The 25,870-nt window shown below is 44.1% G+C and overlaps 1 protein-coding gene across 5 annotated transcripts in view; it reads right to left on the bottom strand.

The window, feature by feature from the left end:
* Window positions 1-25,870, bottom strand: part of FMNL2 (formin like 2) — a 276,955-nt gene that overhangs the window by 117,499 nt on the left and 133,586 nt on the right. The window lies entirely within an intron of this gene.

The following is a 25,870-nucleotide window of genomic DNA, read 5'->3' as shown; positions in this document are numbered from 1 at the left end:
GACATCAGCATCACACAAACCCCTCTGAGTTGACCATGGACTTGCCTGGATACAGGCATGTGTTATGATCCCAATATCCCAAATAACCTACCATACATACTAAGACCCTTAGCAACAGGACATGGTGGCAAAGTCTGAGAGCCCAGAGGAAACTCAGATCTGCCTGTGTCCTCTCTAAACACCTGAACTAAGTACTCACTTCAGGTATTATGTCTACTGATCCGCCTGTGCCAGCATCGACACATTAGAGTCCTCCCTACAGAGAGAACGCAGTCTCTAGGCAAATATCTGGGAAGGCAGATGCAAAAGCCTTGGCCTATCAATGCTCAGATCTCCCAACTCTCTGGAGGTCTGGGCTTACGACTAAACCACTCCTCCTGGTCGGGCATTTTGTGCCTCAGGGCAAATAAAATTTAATGGAAGTAAGACTAGGCAAACTATACTGACTTAATGTCGGGAAATCACTATGTAATGACTTGATAGGTTTAACCCAAGCATTTCCCCTTAAACTCAGCCTGATAATCATATTGATAGTCCTTAAATATACCTACCATCTATTTATTTGAACCTAAGCCATCAGATTTTAAAGCTTGTGGCCTGCCTTCAGAAGTAGGAAGGGATTGTCTCTTTTAATGTCTTAATGAATTCTATGCTAATGATGTATTTAGAAGAACATCTACTAAAGCTTCCTAAATACTGAAAGATATAAAATGGGGGATATAGGGTCATGTGACCCAGGTCCTTGGAAAAGCCACTTAAAATAGAATGAAAAAGTATCTATTTGTATTTGTGACTCTGTACAGTTAAAAGTACAGTTAAACAACCAACATTGGAATATGGCAAAGAGTTCCATATATATCTTTCTTGGGTGGAAGAGCACAGGGTTATGTTCTAGTAAGTAAACAGCCCTTCCTTGCTCATTTGTACCCTGGAGATAAATGTTTTCCTCTGAGACTAGTTCCTGACCCTCAGATTAGTACGCCTGGGTATGATTATATGCAGTGCAAGATTGCAAGATAAGTTAAACTAGTTTTCCCCTCAAGTCCTCATTAATCCCCAGAGATAGGATGGAATTTTGTAAATGCCTGAACTACAGTGTCCAACACAGTGCATTAGGCATGAAGTATGTCTAATCTCAATCTTGCAGGCATAGGCATGTGAGGTTGATATGATTTTCCCCAGTTATATGGGGAAAGAGGCCTGAGGGACTTGGTTAACTTGCTTAAGGCTGCACAGACTCATAGGAACAAACCTTATTAAGTTCCCAGGATACATTCTAATGGTGCCATCAAGTACACTGTGCAGAAAAATAAAATGTCTAGTTACTCAAAACGCTGTGCCCATCCTCTGCTGAGCACTCATGTGAACAGACAATAATCACAATTGGAGGGCCTTGTTGGTACAAAAAGAAAGGTAAGGTAAGATGCTCCTTCTAAGCTAACTTTTATTTTGATTAAAAAAGTCTTTTGTTTGATGAATATTTATGAAGCACTGTCCCTGTACAAATACTATGCAACATGCTGGTTGGCATTGGGGAAAACCAAATATATAAGGTTCCCAGAAACCGTGTATTATGGTGGGAGACAAAAGCTTTCCCAGCTCTGGCAAGTCTTCATAGGGGTTATCAGAAGGAAGCTAGGGTTAAGGATGAGGATACAGGTTCTGGGGAGGAAAAGAAATAAAAACGGAGGTTTAAACAGTAGTCAGACAAGTGAGGAGTGGACAAATAGTGCCAAGCAGAGCAAACAGAAAGGAGGCCGTGAGACAGCAATGTACGCCACAGCCAAAGGGCTCCAAGTATCCACGGTGGCAGAAAAGGGCTAAGAGAGAAGGAAAATCAGAAAAGATGTGAGTCAAACTACACCATTTGCAGATCAAGGTCAGTAACTGTACTTAAATGTAAAGTGCAACATGAACCCTACGACTGCCTACATGTATGTATGTGCACATGCATTCTATACCCTTGGAGACTAGAAAAGAGCATCAGAGTCCCTCAGGCTGGAGTTACAGGTGGTTTTGAGTCCCCATGTGGGAGCAGGGAAGGGAACCTGGGATCTACGGAAGAGCAGCCAGTGCTCCAACTCCTCAAACACCTTTACACAAACAAACAAACAAACAAACAAACAAAAATAATAGAAGCAAGTTGTCCTGCAAAGTTGCCACAAGTGGGACATAAAGAAATGATTAGGAGTAGCACACAGAAGCAGAGGCCAGGGAGGAGGCCAGGGCAGCAGCAGCGTGAGTGATGCTCATCGTCAAAGGAACTAAAGTGCACTGATGACGGAGGCAGCTGGGGAGCTGAGCTCAGCAGGTAAAGTACTTGCTGTATACAAGTGTGAGGACCACGGTTCAGATCTCCAGAACCCAGGTCAAAATCATATGGGTGGAGCAGCCCTCTGGTACTCACAGTACACAGGAAGGAGAGACAGGGAGGAAGCTGGCTAGCCAGATTACCTAAACATCAAATTCCAAGTTTAAAGGAGTTCTGTCTCAGTGTTGAAGGTGGAAAACTATAGGAAAGACAATCAATGTCGACCTTACACATCCACACACACTGTATGATGTGCACTCACACTCACTCCAAAATGGATACACACATACGCAACACACACACACACACACACACACACACACACACACACACGCACATGCACTTGTGCAAAAGAAAGGGGTTATGAGAGAAAAGTTCAATGAACCGTAACTGGATAGACTTAGGGACTGGAAGAATAACAAGAGACTTAACTTTTGCTTGAGGCATATGCTAGTCCATGGGAAGAAAGGAGCTCATAAAAAAGGCAGCGTCTGTGTGGAGGAAGTGGTAAAGAGTCAGATTTCTAGCCTCCCTGTCTAGATCTGAGGACGTATGAGAAAACCAAAAGAAAAGTAAAAGCAGACAGACAGACAGAGCTATGAGTTTGGAGGCTGAAGAACAGGTCTGTGTTGCCCTGAAGGAAAAGAGCCTCACAACTACTTTCAACTCAACACTAGTTCTTGTCAGGAGCAGCATCTCCTGACATATATAGCATATGTAATTGCTATATATGAATTAATTTAAAAATCAAAACTTAACCAGGTGCAGTGGCAGGCATCTGTAATCCCAGCACTCTGGGAGGCAGAAGCAGGCGGATCACTGTGAGGTCAAGGCCCGCTTGGTCTACAAAGTGAGTCCAAGATGGCTCTACAGAGAAACCTTGACTCAAAAACAAAACAAACAAAAATTAAAAGTTTCTAATCATTCACCAAGCACCTAAAATGCCAGTCTCTTGGGTCAGGCCTCTGAGATATTCAGGCAGATTACAGCCGAGTAATCCCATGGGGATCAGGAGGAAGCCATTTAGTTTAGGATCAGACACTACATAGAAACTGGCAATAACTACTCTAAAAATCTCGGTAGTGTGAACTCATCCTAGTCATACTATACAGGGTAGGACTCTAAAGTCCAGCCTAAATATTAGTGCAGGTAACTCACAAAAATACTGTCTCTCCCCACATCCCTCTGGGGTATGTTTAAGTGTACCACTCTTTGATTTGGCTGTAGGCTTCCCAACAGTGACATCTCTGCCTCACCCAGATGTAGTGATGCCTGAGACAAGGAACTCTGTTTTCCTCCTCTTATCTGTCAGCCCATCTAGAAATTACTGGGCTCTAACTAGGTGCCAGAATATCTGCACCACAGGCATCTGAACAAATTTAATCATGACATCACCACACACAAGGCCTGAATATATACTGCATTCAAGTTGAAAAGCTCAGTGGGTGTTAATGACCTGGGGTCTATACTGTGTGAGTTCCCTGCTACACTAAATTCATCATTAAGAGCATTCTTTATGCAATGACGCCTTTTCCTTCCACCCAGCTTGGACACTGCTCATCATTAGAACCACTCACAGCCCAGCTAACTACAAGAAGACACTCCACTTGGACTCTGACAACATTCATGACTGTGACGATTTTTTTTTCTGTTAATGAGCAAAGCACGATATGGCAGTCACTGTACTTTAAGGATATTGTGGAATAAATAAATTAAATAAACAAATTTTTAAAAAGACTCAGCCATCCTCTCGGTCTGCAGTGCCTTCACCAACTTGAGTTTTGCTTTGCACTATAAATAAGTATACACAGGAAAAAGCATTCCCAATTCTCATAAAACATCAATCAATGGGGCGTTTTACTTATTACTCTTAAGATGAGCATTCATCGGAAACAGTCTACAATTCTAATAATTTCCAGCAAATCGAATGAGTGTTGGGCATTCTTTTGCTACAAGTAATGCACCTGAACGCTTGTCATGCTGCCTGCCGCCAATAACCTCACGCTGCTATCAACTGCAGCAACTGATCTACACAACAGCAGATGTGCTTGTGGACTCCATCCCAGCAGTAAGTGCTTTCTTCCTTAAAACCATTTGAAAACAAACGTTTTAAGAACAATGGCCTATTCATATTTCTGAATATTTTATAAGGACATCAATAGTGGTCACAATGCATCTATCATGATCTATACATTTGAAGTTGTAATTATAAATGAATATTGCATAACACTGCATGCAACACAGTGGAATAAAGGTACCCGATTCATTCAGAACCAAATCATCTCATGCTGGAGAACACAGGAGTGTACGATCCTGCTCTTGCCCTGGGTACTAGGTAAAAATGGAAACCTGTAAAATATCCTCCTTTTAACCTCATATCCTCAGGGCACATGGGGGAAACCTACAATAAGACACAGACACACAGTGCTGAAGGTGAGTATCACCAAAATATACTTCATACTATCTAACAGCCGTGTCCTTGTCATCTCACAATGGGACTCTCTAGTGGGAAATGCTCCATTATGTAACAACCACTTAGCAAAGAGAAAGACGTGGGCTTTGCAAGCCATGTTGCTTCTGGGAGAAGGAAAGGTGTGAACAAGACAGATGGTTTATACAACCTCCCAGGGCTCCTAGTTTAACAGAGATACGTGCTTTCTAGGAACCCAGCAAAGGAATAAAAATCTTTAAAAATTTAATAGTTGACGCCTGAGAGATAAGCAGTAAAAGGCCTGAAAGATCCGGAAAAACAAAAACAAAAAACAAACAGACAAATAAAACACATTCTGTGCAAGCATGAGAGCCAGAGTCCAACTCCCAAGCTCTCACGTAAAAAGCCAGGTATAGCTGAGCATGTCTATATCCCAGGATTGAAGGACAGAGACAAACAGATCCCAGGAGCTTGACAGCCACACATGGTAGCCAAAAAGACAAGCTCCTCGCCACCCAATCCTTGTCCTCTGTTCCCTCTTCCTTTCATGTGAGTATGCAGGTCCCCTTTCTCCCTGTCTCCCCCCCCCACAGCATGACATCACATAAGCAGGGGTGGAAAACAGCTACTTTAGTTGTGGCTGAAAAGGTAAATTTACCCTCCTAGCCAACCCCATGTTCCATGTAACTATAGTCACCTTGCATCTTGAGAAACAAATCTTTAAAGCTTTCATCTTTCAAAAATGAAAACTCTGTACCACTGAACAACTCCCCATTTCCCTATCCTCAAAACCATAGGCTTTGCTGTGAAAAGCCAGAGCACGTGACGGGCCGCAACCTGGAGCTTAGACATCAAGAGTGAACTTCCGGAAGCAGATGGGGAAAGGGTAAGTATGCAGAACTGGCCTAGCTGGGCCCACAGCCTTTGCTGATGATGGTGATACACACAATTTGAAAAGAAAGGCAAGTAAAATAAGCACCCCAAAGTTAAAAAAAAATCCAGTAGTTCAGAACAGGGTCAAAGGTAAGAAGAGTCCAGGCTGTTCTAGTTATCACTGGGACTTAGGCTCTTTCCATGCATTCTCCAGCTTAGCCTCCTGACAAATGGGGATTGTCATTTCCACTTAACAGAGAAGGAAGCTCAGGGACAAGGTGGACAAGGTGACAAAAGCCAGTACCAGAAAATGCTCTGACTACTGGCCTCCCATGACACTGAAGCTATGATGCCTCTCAATTGTGACTTCTCTGAATTAAGTAACTTGCTACTTCTACAAAAAACACCCCGAGCCACAGTCACCATTAGCACACAAAGGTCCAAAGGCATGGTATGACAGAAGGAAATGAGACGGAACCTCAACGGACAGGGGGGAGGGGACAAATACACTAATGAAGCCAGAGCATCTCGAAATAACATACCTTCAGAGCAGAGGCCATTTCCTTCTATGGATGGGGCCTCATATGTAGGGAGCGTAGCAAAGAGGGGTATTAATTGCCCCAAAAATGGTTATTACCACTAGACCCTGCAGATGTAAGCATGCCTCCACCACTCTATGATAGTGTGACCTGGGGCAAATTGCTCAAACTAAATCTCAGTTTCCTCTCTTGTGAAATGGAGATGTTCACAGTGTGGCTGATGGTGGTAATGAGGTGGCAATAAGACAGAGCTGGGAAAAAAAAAAAGGTAAGCCAAGTGATAGATAATGCATTCAGAATAACAATAGAACACATGGGAGCTATGCCAGAGATCAGAAAGCTATGCAAATGTGTGAACAAAGGCAGGAATATAGGAAGAGATAAGAGCAACAACACAAAGAATAAGCCTGGAGGGAAGAGGCAGGTGGTTTAAGATTAGGTAGTGTGGACTCCAAACCACAAAATTCCTACGTTACACCAGAGCAGAGAGAAGTGACCGCTGAGGAAATGAATGCACTGGGAAGGGAAGCCTCCACAGAAGTTCTCAGAACACAACAGGCAGCTAAAGCTCTTACTCCTTCCACCTTGTCATCTTCCCCGACGACACTACTATTGGGAGATGAGGCAGCACGGCACCAGTTCTCCGGTGCTCACATGCAGTGGATGAGGGCAGCAGGGGGTGGGCTGCCAGCTGGGCACACACGTTTCACTCTTCTGTTCAACTGAAAAGCTGTCCGCTTCTGCGGCCTGTATTCATGACTACCTGACATCGTCAGTAGTCACATTTCCCTAGCCTAGAGGATCCTGGTAAGATGCACAGCTTCTTCCTTGGTGTATGACTCAGACAGGCAGACAGCCAAATAACTCCCCAAAGTGAATCACCACAGCCAGACACCTCTCACAATTACTGTTACTTTATTTAATCATCGAGGGTATTGCTCCCATTCCCGGTAGCCAGTGAAGCCCACGCGGGTACAAATAAGTCTCTCCCTAATCTGGTTCCATCTATAAAATAAAACCTGATTGGAAAACTGTCCTTTGTAGGGAACGGGACACGCCTCTGACCTCCCATTCTAATCTTAGCTGCAATCTGTTGTCTTAGAAAGCTTGCTTTCTGTGAGTACTGAATGAAATTCATACTCACCCTTTATCACACGCCCATGTCCAGAGCCACGGTGGGCTTGAGGTGTTATACCCATAATCCATCCATTCGGGAGGATGAGGCAGGAGATCACTACAGTAGCGGTTAACCTAAGCTACAGAGTGAGTTCTAGACCAACCTGGGCTATAGAGCAAAATCCTGTCTCAAAATAAAACAAAAAAGTACACAGCTGGAAAGACAAGCTTGTGGCCTCCTAGCCCCGCTGTCCTTTCCAGAGGGACTGATCAGTTCCATGTGACCAGCTGAGGGAGAGTTAACTTCAATGCAGGATCTACTGTGCAGAATGCCAACCATATTGACAAAAGTGAATCATGCAGCAGGAATCATGGTAAAACTGAGTGGGAGAGCTGGTCTCAACAGAAGGGCACTGCTTCGATTATGGTCACTGAGTGAAAGTTCCCTGCACTCCATCTCCTTGTTCCTCGGTTCACCAGCTCAAGTGATTCAATACCCAACAGATGTCAAAATCATACAACCGCCTTCTGGCCCTAACACCAGCTGAAATACAGATTCCCGTCACACCCAGGCTCAGGGAATAACGAACAGTGATCACGCCATTCCCTTCAGACCTTGCGTCTGGCATTCACTAGAAGCACGATGCCTGATGTCTTGGCATGCTCTGGGCTTCGTCTCCTCTGCCTTGCTAGGACTGTGTCTGCATGTGCGCATGCACACAGGCCACACAAGGGATGCAGGAAATGCCTGCACGGGCAATCACTAGACAACAGGAGGCTACAGACACAGATCCATTTTAGAAAGTAGAGGTAGGAGATCAGGAGTTCAAGGCCAGCTTTAGCTACACAATAAGTTTGAAGATGGTATGGGCGGCATGAGACGCAATTTGAAAACAGACCAAAAAAAACAGAATCAAAATCCAGAGTAAGGCTGCTTTTTCACATTATATCAGCTTCCTATGCCACACAATTATGTTGTGAAAGTAACTTGATAACTGAATATGGCAAATTCAAACTAACTAAAAAAATTAGACTTCACCACAATGAAGCCACAGGGTCTCCTCTGTCTCACGTGGTAATCAGCAGCAGTGTACACTCACCTGTTTCTTCCCCTAAAATTGGGCCCCACTCTCCCCTCAACACTTTGGCTTCCCTTTTTGGACTTAGGATCCTTGGTCTCCCTGCCTTTTAATAGTCAGGGGTTGCCTCATACTTTTTAACCTCATTACAAAGATAACCATGGGGTGGCAGGGGGAAGGGAAGCAACTTAAGACTACATTCAGCCAACGTCATGGCTTATGGCATGAGAGACCAATTTTTGTCTTAAAAATAAGCATATCTGCCTAATTGTGAAAAATACCTCAATCTTAAATACTGTTAGAAGCTGCAACACCAAAAGAAGACAGAGCACTGGCCGCCCAATACTTCCTTGCCCTGGTCCTAAGAACTAGGGAATATGTATCTATCAAGATTTGATTGCAGGTGTGATGTTTCAGCAGTTAGGAGCTCATACTGCTCGTCAAGTGGACTCAAGTTCAAGTCCCTGCACTCACAACAAGAGGCTCATAACCCCCTCCAGCTGTAGGTCGATGGGATCCAACCCACATGCACGTGGTTTGTACACAGATTCACCTTAAAATAAGCAGGTTCTCTAGGAATTCTTGAATAGGGCCAACAGAGTCATGAGCATCTACAGAAGTGAAGAACGTATCGTAGAGGCACTGGGGAGGATTTGGATAAATTGGGATACTTACACCTACATTACTATTAATACAAAATGGCACAGCCAAGATTAGGGGAGCATGCCTGTGATCCCCAGCAATTAGGAGGCTGAAGCAGGCTAATCATAAATTTGAGGCCACCCTGGAATACATACCAATATCTGACTCAACAACAACATAAAAGGTATATATTGACTTAATATATGACCTCACAATTCCACTCTACACACACGCATTTAAATAGATAACTAATATTTGTAAAAAAAAAAAACATATAACACTACACTAATATTTATAACTAATATTCACAATTAACAAAGGGTAAAGCTGCTCAAAGAACTAAAAGCAGATGATTGAATAAAAATACACACACACACACACACACACACACACACACACACACACACACACACATATACTCAAAGTTTATTATTGGCTTACACTTCCTTATCACTGAAGGAAGTCAGGGAAGGAGCTGAACCAGGGAAGGTACCCAGCGGCAGCAGCTGATTTCACTGTCAGTGGAGAGAGGCTGCTTACGGGCTTGCTCCTCCTGGCTTGCTCAGCCTACAGGCTTGCTCCTCCTGGCTTGCTCAGCCGGCTTTCTTATAAAACCTAGGACCACCAGCCCCACAATGGGCTGGACCCAGCCCTCTCCCATCTATCACTAATTAAGAAAATGTTGCCAGGCGTGGTGGTGCATGCCTCTAATCCCAGCACTCAGGAGGCAGAGGCAGGTGGATCGCTGTGAGTTCGAGACTAGCCTGGTCTACAAAGCAAGTCTAGGACAGTCAAGGCTATGTAGAGAAACTCTGTCTTAAAAAACCAAAAAACGAAAGAAAAAGAAAGAAAGAAAGAAAGAAAGAAAGAAAATGTTTTACAGCTGGATCTTATGGACACATTTTCTCAATGAATGCTCTTTCATCTCTGACAACTCTAGCTTGTGTCAAGTTGACATAAAACCAGGCAATACAGCTACCATGATGGTGGTGGTGGGGATGCTAGGGGTCACTAAGGGTCCAACAGTCGGGGATACATTCTTGTTTGGTTGCTAGAGTCTCCCTGTCTGCTGTTCAATTTGGGCCAGGTATGGTAGTGCATGCCTTTAATCCCAGCACTCAGAGGCACTTGTAGGCAGATCACTGTGAGTCTGTCTACATAGCCACCAGGCCAGCTATGGCTAGTAAGACACTGTCTTTAAAAACATAAAACAACAACAACAAAAAAACCCAAAACATAGTTTTTCTCAACCCACAGGCTGAGAACTAATTGACTTAAGGGGTAGGAGAAGTCAAAGTGACGTCACAAGATAACCGGATTTGCTCTGCAGAAGGATGGAGAAATGGAAGCAAACACAAGGACTGCAGACAGCTCCGAGACTCGCAAGGCAGAGCAAGGACTCCTTTCCAGACACTCTACAGACAAGGGAGCCCGGCTGAGACTTTTAATTTAGCCCTTTAATTTGTAGATAATGCCACTGGGCTACTTTTAAAACAAAACAAGAACCATTCAGCTCACTGTGGCTTGCTATTCTCACTGGTGACAGTCTAGATCCCCAGTGCAGGGCTTCCTTCATGCCACAGTTTCAGACCCCAGGGTCTTCCCATCCACTCCTCCCTGCCCGGCATCAGAGGCACAGTGACCATTTTACAAGCTCAAACTGATAAAAGCCAGAGCTTCGTTTAATTACAGTAGGAAATAGAAGGTCTTGGGGGACTTGATGTCCTTAAGATTAAATTACTAAAGAGGATAAAAATAAAGCTATCAGCTCAAGAGGAAAACACGAGGTGAGATAACACAATGCTAACTAGCTGGTGCAGACGCTGATGCTGAAGCTTGCGCTGCAGCGTGCGTCCATCACTCCAGACAGACTATTTCAAGAGTCCACCGCATCTCTAAGACTACGCCGGTAAGACAAGCTGGAAACGGTGCCCTGCAGGCCTTTGGTACTCAGCCCTCACATGTACGGCAAGGTCCATAAGGCAAACCTTTGTGTCTGTGCGTACAGTCAGGTATGAAAAGCAGTGTGTTGCTGCTGCTACTATGTTTGTGATCGATATACCCATATGATGTCTGAGGAATGCTTTTATGTTTTCTTAGGGTTTTTTGTTTTGTTTTGTTGTTTTGTTTTGTTGTTTTATTTTTTAATACATTTTATTAATTTATTCATATTGCATCTCAATTGTTTGTTTTGTTTTTTTAAAGTGCTGTGACAGGGCAAGCCAGTGCAGAGGCTCCACCACTTTGTATTCTTGCTGAGGCCATTTACTTCTATTTGACTAGAATTTGAACTCCATGACAGGAGGCCGCAGGGAAAGTTACCCAACTCTATTATAGGAACCCAAGGTCAAGGTGCCCCAGCTAACTTACCTTGGTTTCTGTTAAAATACCTGTATGTGCAAACCTCCCCCTGAAGCTGCAGAGAGAGCAAGAGACCAGGATGTAGGTTCTGCCTTTAAAAAACCCTCATTCTAAAAGCTCTGTGCTACACTTGCATCCCAAGTGCCTAAAGTGTGACCCCAGCTGGCTGAAAGAAAGACATTCAGTGGGCTGCACGGTGTTTGATGGTTTTCTATGGTGGGCACCCCGAAAAAGTGTTTAACTCCATAAAATGCTGTAAAAACAGAAGAATGTGTCTGAATTCCAGAGACAAAGGCAGGTGGATGACCATGAACTCAAGGCCAAACTGGTCTACACATCGAATTCTAGGTCTGCCACTGGGGAGATCAAATCAGGACAGTACAGTCTGGATAGAATGGTTTATCTCTTAATGCCTGACCTGACTGGGACCCCAACATTGACCAACATAAGGTGGCTTTGGACAACTTTGCCAGGCCCCTTTTAGGAGGATTTGAAGGTAGCTGCAAAAAAAGCCCTACCAGTTTGCCAAAGGTAAATAAGGTAATATAATAACCATGATACAACAAAAACAAAACAAAACCAAACCAAACAAAAAACTGAGCAGTAATGGCAGTGCTGCCGGGGACTGATCCCAGGGGGATCTCACAACAGTAGGTCCAGGATAGGTACCACTCAACTTCGAGTGTAGCCTGGACTGTATGCAGGAAAAAGAAGACAGAAAAAAAAATGCATATGGGACATAAAAAAAGACATTGTACACACATGGTGTGTGTGGTGGCGAGCAGTCCTCACTATACTGACTCCCTGTGTTCTCAGCTGGGTAAACCACACCTTGGGGGTAAGGGCAGTGGCAACTGCAGTAGCTGAACTCAGTCCACCCACACAGCACGTTCTAGAGGCCAACACTCTTCAGTTTCCTTACAAAGCAGTGTTACGCTTCTCCAAGAGAGCTGCATCTGGAGATGTGCCAAGAAACTACAGCGGCCAGGAAATCTCTACATTCTGCGACAACCCGACTCCTCTCATGCAAAAAGACGTGCCACACCCAACTCATACACACCAGCCTATCCGAAGGCCAGGGGACCTAGCACCGTGAGTTGCTCAAGTGCGCCCCGACCCAGGCTTGTCCTCTTCAAAGGAGAAATCCGACCCCGGGTGCGAACGAACTATAGTTTGACAACCAGCAAACTCAAGAGGCTTTCATAGCTGACCTAACAAACCACATCTCCTCTTCCAAACAAGCCTTTAAAAACAGACCCCTTTACCCTGACCTCAGAGCAGGGTCTGCTGGCCTTCCTGAGGCAGCCAGCCACGGACAAGCAGCTCATTCACCCGCTCGCTCTCCTCTACGCATATATTTACACATGGTGGGCACAATATATCCTCTGTTATCGCTCAGGGTTGGGCAATAGGGACATTATTTGATAATGAGGTGCCACGCATACCATGCATGCTTCTAAGAAAATAGGATTTATTGAAGTTTATCCACCCAAGGCCTGTTATCATATCTTCATCTTGCTTTAATGATTGAAGGACCCTAAGATTTTAGAATGCCTTCTGCTTACAATGAGAGCAGGAAAGTATAATGACAAGCTCGGCAGCTGCAATCTTTTACACCATAACGCAAATTCCAATCACTTGTGATTCATTATGCAAAGTAACGGATTTCTGAGTTCCAGTATTGTCATCTACAAACGATAACAAAAAACAAAACAAAACAAAACAAAAAACCACCAGCAAACAAAACAAAACAAAAATCAGGATCACTGTGAAACACCGAAAAGAACAACTCATGTGTAGTGACTGCAAGAGAGGCTAAGGTAGAAAATGAAAATTCTAGATAGACCACAACATCAAACAGAACACACACACACACACACACACACACACACACACACACACACACCATATTTGTAATATATCTTAGGATACTGACCAGCCATACATTGACTGGTAAACAACCTTTTTAACTTTAGTTCGCTCATCTGCATGATAAGAATGCTAGTCACTATAAAGGAATTCTCTGACAATTAAAAATTCAATGAATGATTACATGAGCTGTGTTTCATAGAGTTGACACAGTAGTTACTAAGCCTCATCTATTGGGTACTAGAATACAGAGTACAGCACAACTAAATTAAAGGGAAGGAGGGGAGGAGTCTTTGACAGCACCCTGGAGAGCTTCTCTGATGTATCAGAAATGTTGGCGTTGTGATACCAAAACTGAGTGCTAAAGACCCTACAGAACTACAGTGATGTCAAACTCAGGGGTGAGTTTTAAGGTTTTGAAGGAAGAAATCGTAAGGGGAAATCTGTCTGGTTCCAAGGCAGTGCCCAGCAGGTACACACCTCTCATAGGCAGTCAAAATACTTTTAAAGCAGTGTGGTTGTCGACTTTTCTAATGCCGCGGCATTTTAATATAGTTAGTTCCTCACGTTGTGGTGACCCCAAGCATAAAATTATTTTCCTTGTTGCTTTATAACTGGAATTTTGCTACTGCTATAAATCGCGATGTAAAAATCTGATATGCGAACCCTGCGGAAAGGTTATTCATTCCCCCACTAAAGGGTTCATGACCCACAGGTTGAGAACCACTGTTTTAAAAAAATAAAAAAAGTTTTTCTCACAATTTATATGCATTTTTTTTTTCAAATGGCCACTAAGTTATCAGCTTATGCCAAGACAAAACAAACAAGCTTCCTCAGATAAATACTTACTGTTTGGACATAAGTATTTAGAGCAAGTGAAACAGTTAGGTTGTTGTTCTTGTCTAGAAAGGGTACTGCAAAAAAAAAATTACTTAGATATTAAAGGTCCTGTGACCTGAAGGTTTGAGACACCAGCCTAGATGAAAACTACCACCCTTTTCTCCATCCCGCTCTGTATTACTGTCTCCTAGAAGTATTCTAAAATAAAGCCGCACTTTCATCTCCAGGTATATAAAAAAATAATTTTAAAGACTCAGATAAGGCTACTTTAAGAAAAATGACCACACACAGATTTCAACTAGATAAGTAAAATTTATTCGAAATATGAGACCACCTCCCCTCCCAGAGGTACTATGTAAACAGCGGGTCAAACAGCGCTCAGCGACAATTTGCCTTGGTATATTACGTTCCAATCTCGACTCATTTTATACTATATACTCCAGGGGGTGTGCAACCTTTGGGCTTCTCTGGGCCACAGATGAAGAGCTAACTTCAGTCACATCCTACACTGCTCCAAACTATTTGACAGAACATATAGCATTACTCTGAGATCCCCTGGCACAGTGTTATCCCTGCCTCTGCTATACTCAGCGGTACCCAGGCGGAATGATTAAGGGCACATCCTTCCTTACTCATATGCTCACAAAAATCAAGGCAGGATCATCAATACAAGCATACAAACATAAAACTGAGCATCACTTTCCAAAGCTCAAGATCAAACCTGCACACACAGTTGGAACCGAGGCGCCACTACCAACAAGTTTCTAACTGCTCAGTCGACCATGTGACCTCTGTCACCAGGGTTAGGCAATAAATCTGCATGTCCAGATGCCCACTCTATTCAGGAGTCAGACGGGGCAACTGAGAGACACACATACTGCACTAAGTGTTTAATAAACTGCAGTAACCATTGACCAAGTAAAAGTCCTAACTTCTCATTTGTTCATAGGTCAGTTGGAACACTTCCCTAATTCTATCAGCTCTGTTCAATTGTCACTATCTTTCTTTATACAGCATTACGTCCTACGCACCAGACTTTTTGCTGTTCCTTTCTCCAGAAGTGGGAGATATTATGTATGTTTTCCACACAAACACTTTCCTGTTTCGTGGGAAGAAGAGGATGTTTACAATAAGAAAATATTTTAAAAGAGGGTGGTACTTGATTTTATTTAGTTCAGTATAGAATCCCAAATAGTCAGCATTGTAGGGAATATGGTACCACATGCCTTTAATCCTAGGACTTCAGGCAGATCCATCTGAGTTCATAGCAAGTTCCAGGCCAGCCAGAGCTACACAGTACAAATTTGTTTCTTTCAATTTTATTTTTTACATGTTTTTTTTTTTTTTGAGACAGGGTTTCTCTGTGTGGTCTTTGCTGTCCTGGACTTTCTTTGACCAGGCTGGCCTCAAACAGAGATCTGCCTGCTTCTGCCTCCCTGAGTGCTGGGATTACAGGCCCGGTTTACAAATCTGTTCCAATTGGGAAGGGCAGGGGGCCGGAGAGAAGAGGCACAGTTTTGTTCTGATTTTCTATACCATATACAAGATGGAAATACAACAAAACCCCTCTGCCTCGGTTCATGAAGAAGCATGTTTCAAATGTGACAGTATTTCAAGACCATCAGTCATTTTCACCCTTGCTTTCTCCCTATTCTAATCCCGGGGACACCGACAAAAAAAAAAAAAAAAAAAGTTACACGCTATATACGGCAAAGCTCTGCGTCTGGCCCATTAGAACGGATCCAATTATCAGCAGCTCTGCGCACTGTTAAGATCTCCCGTGAGTGATTTCCACTGCAGCCTCTGAGGACGAAACATCATTCCTGCGTCCGGAGAGTAGGAAGAGAATCAGATAAGCACTGCTTCAAATAAAACCCTCACTGCTGCCACCTTCCCCTACACACAGGTAGTGCAACCACTCATTTCCACTAGAAAAACTCCACAGACTATCGAGACGACACCGCGGGGGGAGGAGGGCTTGTGTGCTTTCTTGCCTTTGCTGGTTTAAAACCTGCTTGGGCTTACTCGTACATTGTGAGGGCCAACAATGAAAACCACTTTCCCCTCCCACACGGGTTATAATACAGTAGTTTCCACCCAGCCAACTATAACTCATAAAACTAAAGTCAAGTAGAACCTTTGGATCACATTTAAAGTATATATGGTGTCTTGTTGTCAGTGTCTCAATCCTAGGGGTACACAGAGGTTTGCCAGAGAGACGTACAGTGTATGCATCCCCAAGGCAAAGCGCTCACAGGGCTCCTTCTAAAGGAATGGGGTATGAGTAAAGTCTCAAAATTTGAAGAAGAAAGCTAGCCTGAAGCCAAATCTCTCACTGCCTGATGCTGGGAATCCATACTCCGAAACCCTCACTTAACCCAGGACAGCCTGAGGGTTTGATTTCTCAGGCATCAGGCATCAGGACAAGCTCCACATGAAGCCTCTGCTCCCCCAGCAAAACTAACACAAACCCAAGAAGGGCGTGGGACCTTGGTTCTCCTTTCCTCAGCCAATTCCACTCGAAATAGCAGTCTGTAAAGATCAAGCCTTTAGCCTCCAAGACCTGTCTTTTAGTAAAGTCAGAAGTGCATTTCCTGAGTTACCCTTCAGAAGAATCATTCCTCAATGCAGGGAAACTTTGACACACACACACACACACACACACACACACACACACACACACACACACCGAGTCATTTGGTAACTCTGAATCCATCCATATGTCAAAAGTGTAAAGGAAACAAAAGCCACAGAAAAGGGTAGTCCTTAAAGGGAGGTATGTGGCTCTAAGCTCCATTTCCTAGCTATGGACCTCCGTATGGTTTGATTACGCACCAACATAAGTTGTTTTTAATTGCCCATAAAGCATTTGAAGATGTCAATGTCTTAAGAAATATGGAAGATTTCATATAAAAATCCAAATTTTCATCTGATCATGCAAACCTGGAATCCTCACCGCACCGGCCTGCCTGCCAGCATGGGGCAAAGCTGAGTGGCGCCTGACCCGGAATTTTTTCTCTGGCTTGCCAAGACCCCACTAATCCCTTTTGTCTCAAATCCAAGCGCATTTTGCTAGTTTAAAGGCCTAACTTTACCCATGTGGACCTCTGAGTTTGGATCACCATTTTAGGACATCGTTAGGCTTCTGCTCTATGCTACCGAGTAGGGTTGCATTTGAAGGAGTTGGAAAAGACCACGGATCACGTACTTGGTGGCCCAGAAATCCCCACCAAGTCTGTCTGATTTTCCTCTGGGTGTTGCCTACAACAACACGTTTTCTTCTGGGATTCCCCCACCCAAGCTGTCCTGCTCTGATGTCAGTACTGTCTCCTTCGCTGTTCTGCTTTCTTAACATTGGGTGAGCTCTGAGAATATCAACGCAGTGTTACTCCAGAGGTCAACATTCTGTCTCCCCACTGTGCAAAACAAAAAAGACAGGCTGACTTCCTCCAGGCTAGGATCATGAGAACAGAGCACAGATGATGCTGAAGTGCAGCAGGAAATGGGTCTTATGCAACACTGTGCAACTCAGGGCTCCAGAAACCAGTACCAGGGACGCCAAAAGAAACAAACTATCCCCTTAACAAAGGAAAAACTCCCTATACCAAACACACACACACACACACACACACACACACACACACACACAATGTATCTATGTGGATCAGACCAATTCTAGGCTCCTGTTACCAAAGAGATTCTTGTTAGAACAAGGCACTTGCCAGGAGAGACGTACTGACTCACCAGAGTTCTCATATGGATTAGAACCAATTGGGAGGCAGTGTGGTGGCTCACGTGCATAATCCCAGCACTTGAAAGGCAGAGTAACAAGAGGACTGAAGTTTAAGACCAACTCAGTCTACATGGCAAATTCAAGGCTAACCTCGGCTACATGAGACGTTGTCCAAATAAATGGCTCTAAAAGATGCGCATGTCCTATCCTAGGATGGTGGCATGTGCCTGTAATCAAGTACATGGAATGAAGAATCAAGTTCAAGGTCCTCTTAGCTACATGGCAATGTCTAGGCCAGCCTGGGATACATGAGATTTTACACACAAACACGCACGCACACACGCACACACCTGTCCTAGATCCTATGTGACTTGTAAGAGACCCAGGAAAACCGTTTACAGACAGGACATTTGTCATGCTGGTTCTTTCTTTGACTCAGCATTCGGGTGGTCATAGTTATTAGCTAATAGTCCCGAATGGGAGAAGTCCAGCAACTGTATTATATGAGAAGTCCCCAAATCCTCAGCTACCTTGCTAAAACACAAGCCAAGGCATACAGAGAGATGGAGTCCAGGCTCTAGAGAATGGTAACGCACCAAAGGTAAGGATGCTTGCCCATCCCCGAGACAACACCAACACACATCCTCGCCACCTCGCTCGTTCATTTACAAGGCTCCTTCTTCTGGAACCTCACCAGCACATTGGCTGCACAGCCCAGTATGCTCAAGAGGACAGAGTGCGTGGCCCTCTTCTACAGTGTATATTCTCACCAGGGCCTTGCCAGCTGGCAACCTTTCCCTAACCAGGCCGCACAGGAAACTTAGCTTCCCAAGACTCCAGAGAATAAAACTTCTTCCGTAACTCTCAGTTCTATTTTAAAATACCATTCACTCATCCCAACCTACTTAAGTTATACGAAACAAATACCCCCCTGCCCCCCCCCCACCCTTCACACTGTTGATACATAACAAGGCACACTCATCACTCAGGCCTTTTGTGTTTACAAAGATGCCAAATCGCTCCACTGGTGTGCCGGATGGATTCCTTCTTTCCGCAACTGGGGCACTTGCTAAGTCTTATATCATGCAGGTGAATTTACTGGCCCAATTTTTTTGTTTGTTTTGTTTGTTGTTTTTGAGACCGGATTTCACTATGTAGCCCTGGCTGGCCTGGACGTAGTTATGTAGACCAGGACATCTTCAAACTCGTACAGATCCGCCCGCCTCTCCCTCCGCTGTGCTGTGATTAAAGATGTATACCAACAGGAGCAAAAGGCCGCCAACACAGAGTTTGGAGGAGATGAGACCACATCCTCTATCAAGATCTGGCAGTAACAGAAGCTAAAATTAATACAAAACAACAAGAAGCCCAGTATTATTTTTAGTTAATTTTTTTCTTCCTAAGAAACCCAATCTTCGAATTCCCACAGCCGGGACCTGTAAAGCACAGAGTAACAGGCGTAGTGAACAGGCAGGGTCGGCAAATGGCCTTCCCCTCAGAACTGCCAGGTGGTGTTTCTCTTAGCTCTGTTTATAAAACTAAACCAAAACAAAAGAGTGATCTCCACTTCTGTCCACAATTCCATTTTGGTTCCTATGGACTCTACTTGCCCATAACACATTACTACCACAAAAATGCAGACACACAAGTGCATGTCAACTAAACAAAGCCAGCTCTCCATACAGTCTGAAGACAGAGTAGCCCCTTTCCTACCCGTCTGGTGGCCTCAGGTCTTCTCTACCAATAGCCAAAGGACATTCATAGAGCCACTCTTAGAGCCACTATATAGACCTTTTCCGATTGGAATCAAAGTTAAAGAATCACTTGAAGTTTTTGGCAAAAATCAATTCCCCATAATTTTTTTTTTCACATCTTTCAAACACTCATTAACTAAATCAAAGTAATTCTCTGGTCAAATTACACAAATACGCTCTGCATATGGTTAAAAAAAAAAAAAGATAACCATTTGAGGACTGGAGAGATGGATGGGTGGTCACAAGCATCTCCTGCTCTTCCAGAGGCCCCCCAAGGTCAGTTCCCAGCACCTGCATCAGGCTGCTCACAACCACCTTAACTCCAGTTCCAGGGGATCTCGATGGGTACTCATACATGTAAATAAACACACACACACACACACACACACACACACACACACACACACACACTAAAAATAAAAACAAATCTTTTGAAAAGAATTTTAGAGCTCTGCCTGGTGGCCTAGTGGTTAGGGTTCAGTGCTCTCACTGCCTCCTCCCGGATTAGATTCCCAGTCAGGGAGGCCTCTCTCCTGCCCGGCATCTTAGCGCCCACCTTCAACCCCAGGACTTGAAAGACAGAGGCAGGTGGACTTTTATGGGTTCTAAGCTAGCCTGGCCTACAAAGTAAGTTCTAGGACAGCCAAGGCTATATAGAGGAACTCTGTCTCAAATTATAAAAAAAAGACATTTGATGTCAGTCTTGTTCTTCGTAGGCCAAAGCAGTAGGCGTTGTGTATAAACACTGGTAAGGCATGAAAAGTAGGAGCCCTGCACAGGAGCTCTGAGAGCACTACCTCAGCACTATGGGCGAGTTTCTATCCAACTTTTCATACTTTATAACCCTCTTACAATCGGGGTTTCTTATGGATTTGATTGTTTCCCATCAACTTTGTTCTCAGCTACTGAAATCCTTGCTCTTTTGTGTCAGATCCTGAGTGTGAACTACAAAGTACACTGACACAAAAGGCCAAAAGCCAAAGGGCTTTCACAAAACACTGGTCACACACAAGGTAAAGTTCCCAGCTTCCTGAGGACGGATGGTCGTTCTCCTCTATCCTAATACTTGGGTGACATTCAAGTATTCTTTCGCTTCCACAATGACTGCCTGGGCTGGCTTTATCCTGCCACGCATACGTTTTGGGAGGAGTGGGGACATGGATCCACCTGGAAAATGCTGCTGGCTGCTTGCAAATCATCCATATGCATACTTCTTTGCTGTTAATTTAGATATGTAAGCCAAATGACTGGTGATGTATGAATGAGCTTATTATTTTATAAATGATCCTAAAAACTGGCTATCCTGAACAACCATACAACAAAAAGTGGCAGAGACTATGCATTTAATCAGCATCTTGGTTTGCTTCTTTCTTTATTACCCCTTTCTTCAAAATTAAGATGGCTGCTTTTTTTCTCTGTTGTTTTAGTGGAGTTTTTATGTAATTTTGTCATTCTGTTTTTGAGACAAGGTCTCACTCTGTAGCCCAGGCTGGCCTTGAGCCTGTAGCAATCTCCTACTTAATATCCCAGGTTTTAAGATTACAAGGAGGAGGCACCGCGCCCAGCTTAATTGATCAGTTTGTGATTTTTAAAATATTTTTTTAATTCCTTACATCTTTCTTCCTTTTAGATTGTTTTCAAAATTCTAAAGTTCACTTTGCAAAGATAAATTACAAACTTATCAAATGTTTAGGGACAAGTTTGGAATGAAAACAGTTTGACTCCTTGGCTAAGAGACACTTTATACAATTGTACACCTGTCTCTTGCTTCTTGAAGCTGCCACAGCTTTTACTGGCTGCACCACAGCATCCGGAAACACCCCTCATGGTGCCAATGTGGTCAACCAGTGCTTCAAGATAAACCTCTTGGGACACAGCTAGATTACACGGTGTTTAAGGCATTTGCCATGACTGCAGATGGCATCAAACTGGGCAGTGGTGTGTGCACAATCCTTACTGGTTGTATACATAGAAACTGCTATTGCACCATGAGATAATTTAATTCAGCAGAGGAAAAGACCAACTACAAATATCAACTGTTTTCTTGTTATCATAATCCACAAAACTGTCAAGTTCCAGTAAGAAAGCTCCAGGGAACACTGATGATCCATCTGCAAGTTCACCGTCCATCTGCTTTGGCCCTGTGAAAAGGTGTTAGAAAGAACAAGGAAGGGCAACTGAGAAGGAAAAAAAAAAAAAAAAAAAGCATATTTAATCCTTTTAAAAAATATTTTTCTTTGAATCAAAGCTAACTAATTCTACAAACACACAGAAAATAATGAAGGTTCGAATAGATACCTCTCCTGGTCCCTCACTATACTCAAAGCATCCAACTTACTTGGCCACTGATAAAAACAGAAGAAAAAAAATTAACTTCAAAGCACTTAACCTAAAATGATTCTGCAGCTGATGGAGCTGTTATAACAACAGAGCACACTTACTGCTGAGAAGAGGGGGAGAAAGCCAAAACACTGTCTTCAGTCCCTTGTCGAAAAGCATCACTGAAATAGTTCTGGTACTAACTATGCTGCTTGGGAAAAGGATCTTATGAAATAAAGTTATGGCTTTTCATTATATATATATATATATATATATATATATATATATGTATATTTGGTTCAACTATTCTGTCCCAATAGGCTTTGGAGGTAGAGATAATTCTAACATGAAATCATATAAAATAAAATAAAATAAAAATTTTAGGGAGGGGCAAAGGCAGAGGACAGAATGAAGAGGTGCCATTACCTAACTAAACTCCTTCAACAAGAACAATGTTAAAACCAAGTCAGCCACGTTTACACAAGTCAACCGTTGCTTTTCATAAGTGACTGGGTACTTGAGAAGCTGGAGAGATGACTCAGCAATTGCGAGCTCTTGGTGCTCTGGCAGAAGACAGGGGTTCAGTTCCCAGCACCAGAGTGGTAGTTCACAACCACCTGTAAGTCCAGTTCTAGCTGATCCCATGCCTTTTCTGCCCTCCATGGGCACCAGGCATGCCCATGGTACACATACAAACATGACCACAAAACACACACACACACACACACACACACACACACACACACACACACACACACACACAAAATAAACCTTTCTTCAAAAAAAGAAATTTAAAGATGAACATCCTTAAATTTTACTACCAAGTTCATTTTGTTGTTACTGTTGGCTTGGGGGTTTTTCCTTGGCTTTTGAACCAGGGTCACATGGATTCCAGGCTGGCCTCAAACCCCCAATGTAGCCAAGGATGATCTAGAGCTAATTTCCCCCACCCCTCACTCCACATCACCTCCACCCCACCCACCCCAGTCCCCACCCCACCCCACACACCAACATTTCCAGTTTATGCAACATGTCAGGGATCCAGCCAGGACTCTGTGCAAGCACTTTCCCAAAAGAGCTACATTTCCAACCCATTGGTGTCTTTTACTTGCTTTGCATTGGGGGTGTGTGGGGTATCACTGTTATTGCCTAAAGGTGTAGAGTGGGTTTAGTTTGGTTTGTTTGAGACAGGGTCTCCACTATGTATGCCAGGCTGACCTCAAACTCACAGGAAGCTTCCTGCTGGTCAGCCTCTTGAGTACCGGGAACTATGCATTTCTCTAAGTTACCTATCCACACTAGATGGAAAAGCATTTTAACAGGGACATCACACAATGCTGACTTCACTTCACAGAGAACCAGTTATTAAGGTGAGGTGAGGATGGGAGCATGTGGGGTTTAGGAGACTAACTTCTCATGGCCAAATTAGCTAATTCTGGTTGGTAAACAGAAAACAAGTGCTCCCAGCCAATTCACACCCAGTGTCCCTTCACAAAACCCAGTCAGGAAGGAATAGCATCAAGAAGCCAGAGACTGGCTGACCCAGTTTATCTAACCCAGGCTGGAACTCTAATAGCCCCACTCACTGTGGCCCCCTGAGCCTGGAATAACTAACTGTGCAGCAAGACTTTACAGCCCAGTTCATATTAGAATAGAAAGGACAACCATAAACCCAATCAACTTCCTTCTGAAACCAGGAAGTTTCTCTGCCAGATGTTCATTTCCACTGGCTTCTTTCCACATAACAATGGAGTCAGGCAGAGCACACTAAATAAACCAGCGATGTTCAGCCAGCCATGCCAAGAGCATCCAGGGAAGGCACAGCTAACAGCAAACCTCCCTGGGCTCACACCAACAGCACCAGCTGTTGAGAGGGTGAAGCTGGCCAGAGAGCAGCTCCACTGGCTTCACTCACAGCGAGAAGGCCATGCAGATGAGTGGAACAAAAGCAGGACAGCACTGAAGATGACCGCTCTCCACTTGTAATACAGCCAGATGTTACTTGGCCAGCTACCCAGCAGATTTGCTTTTCCATCCCCACCCATCAATATTTTTCCTTTTTTTCCCCCCCAATCAGACATCCTGTTCACACACTGCTCCATAAACAACTTCCTTGGAGTCTAAGTATTTTCATGTTGGTTAACATATTTTTTTCATCTCTATGAACTGTTTCCTGAAAATGGACTGTCAGCCAATAAGAAAGACAAAGCTAAACACAGTTCCCAACTTCAAACCATGGCTCCATCAACCATGATATAGCATCAAAACACACACACACACACACACACACACACACACACACACACACACACGGAGGCAAAGGCACACAGGCTTTACATGCAGCAGCACTGTTAAATTCTTGGCTCACATACAGCAGCCAAAAGTCGGTTCTGAGGCCAAAAACTTCCAGGAAAGTTTATATTCAGGCATTATCATAAACTGTGGCAGGAAATTCAAGTCTTCACACTCTGAGGCTGAACACAGTGTGCTGAGATTTGGGTTAAAAATACAAATTTCAAAAAGTAAGTTACTATATACACCTTGACTTAATTAGGATTGCTGTTGCTGTGATGAAGCATCATGATCCAAAGCAGTTTGAGGAGAAAAGGGTTTATCTTATGCTTCCTTATCACAGCTCATCACTGACGGAAGTCAGGACAGGAACTCAGGCAGGGCAGGAACCTGGAGGCAGGAGCTGGCGGGGGAGGGGAGAGGGCGGGCGGAGCGCTTACTGGCTTGCTCCTCGTGGCCTGCTCAACCTGCTTTCTTATAGAATCCAGGACCACTACCCTAGGGAAGACCCCACCCACAACGGGCTGGGTCCTCCCACATTAATCACTAATGAAGAAAATGCCTGCATCCTGATCGTATGGAAGTGATTTCTCGATTGAGGGTCTCTTCTCTCAGAGGACTCCAGCTTGTGCCAAGTTGCTCTAAAGCTAGCAGCACACACCTGAAAAGCCTTCGCCTTTGTGCTGCCGCACACAAACCCTTTCTATCTCTCCTTTCCAACTCGTTCTCCACTGTAGTTTTACTCACACCTCTATGCACCCGATTCTCTCCTCCTCCCTTTTTCCCCCCAAGTCTCTTTCTCGCCGCTACCATCCTGGAGACTGCAGAGCATCTGTCCCACTTGTCTTTCCTTCCTCAGATGTGATAAGGCTTGCTGAGCTAATTGCATCTGTGATGGGTACACTAGCCAGCAAGGGCTCCTCCCTGAAAATGCAGGCTCGTGGCACTGAAAGGACATGGAGAGAGACTTGCCAAGCATGCTGTTGCCCTAGGCTGTGAGTGACAAAGGTTTATGCCAGGAGGGCATTTCCTATTTACTGCATTCCCCGTTCTCCTTCTGTCTCCACAACCAGAAGCTGTTTTTACCATGGCTGCCCACTTGCCTCTCTCTCTAACCCCAATTCCTTCTGCTCCGGGGAAGGCTCTGCTATTTCTCCAAGAGTTTGGAAAACTCTTCTTGAGGTGCTGGCCCATGGACACTAAGCAACTGGCAGTTCTTCACACCTGAAGGAGAAGCAGGCCACACCCAGATTCCACAAGTGCTTCTGTCTCCTCCATCCCAGTGCCTGGTTACACACCTGCCTATGTACTAGTCACTGGGCTGCGCTGAGAGGCCTGCCTTTTCCCTGGTGGCAGTTATGGGAAGAACTCTCATGATGACAGCACTTTGCCCCAGTTGCCATTACTGTGCAGCAACCCCTCAGCTCTCCTATAGCAACGCGCTTACTCCTTTGGTACCTAAACTGGAAGGAAGAGAAATAAATACACCATGTAAATGCATCTGCCCAACGCAGAGGTGCGGCAGCAATGACCAAGATCCCTCTTCCTGGTCCCACCTCAGAACACCCTGTTATTAGTCGGGATTGCACACGATTTCAAGCCAATCAAATGATTAGTTTCGGAGGCCAATTATAAGAAGCCAGACACTTGCTGTGAAAAGTGTGTGTGTGTGTGTGTGTGTGTGTGTGTGTGTGTGTGTGTGTGTGTGCTC

This window comes from Acomys minous (assembly GCF_964271855.1).
Source record: "Acomys minous genome assembly, chromosome: 10".
In the NCBI taxonomy this organism is placed as follows: Eukaryota; Metazoa; Chordata; class Mammalia; order Rodentia; family Muridae; genus Acomys; species Acomys minous.
This window is presented reverse-complemented; position numbering and strand designations above follow the sequence as displayed.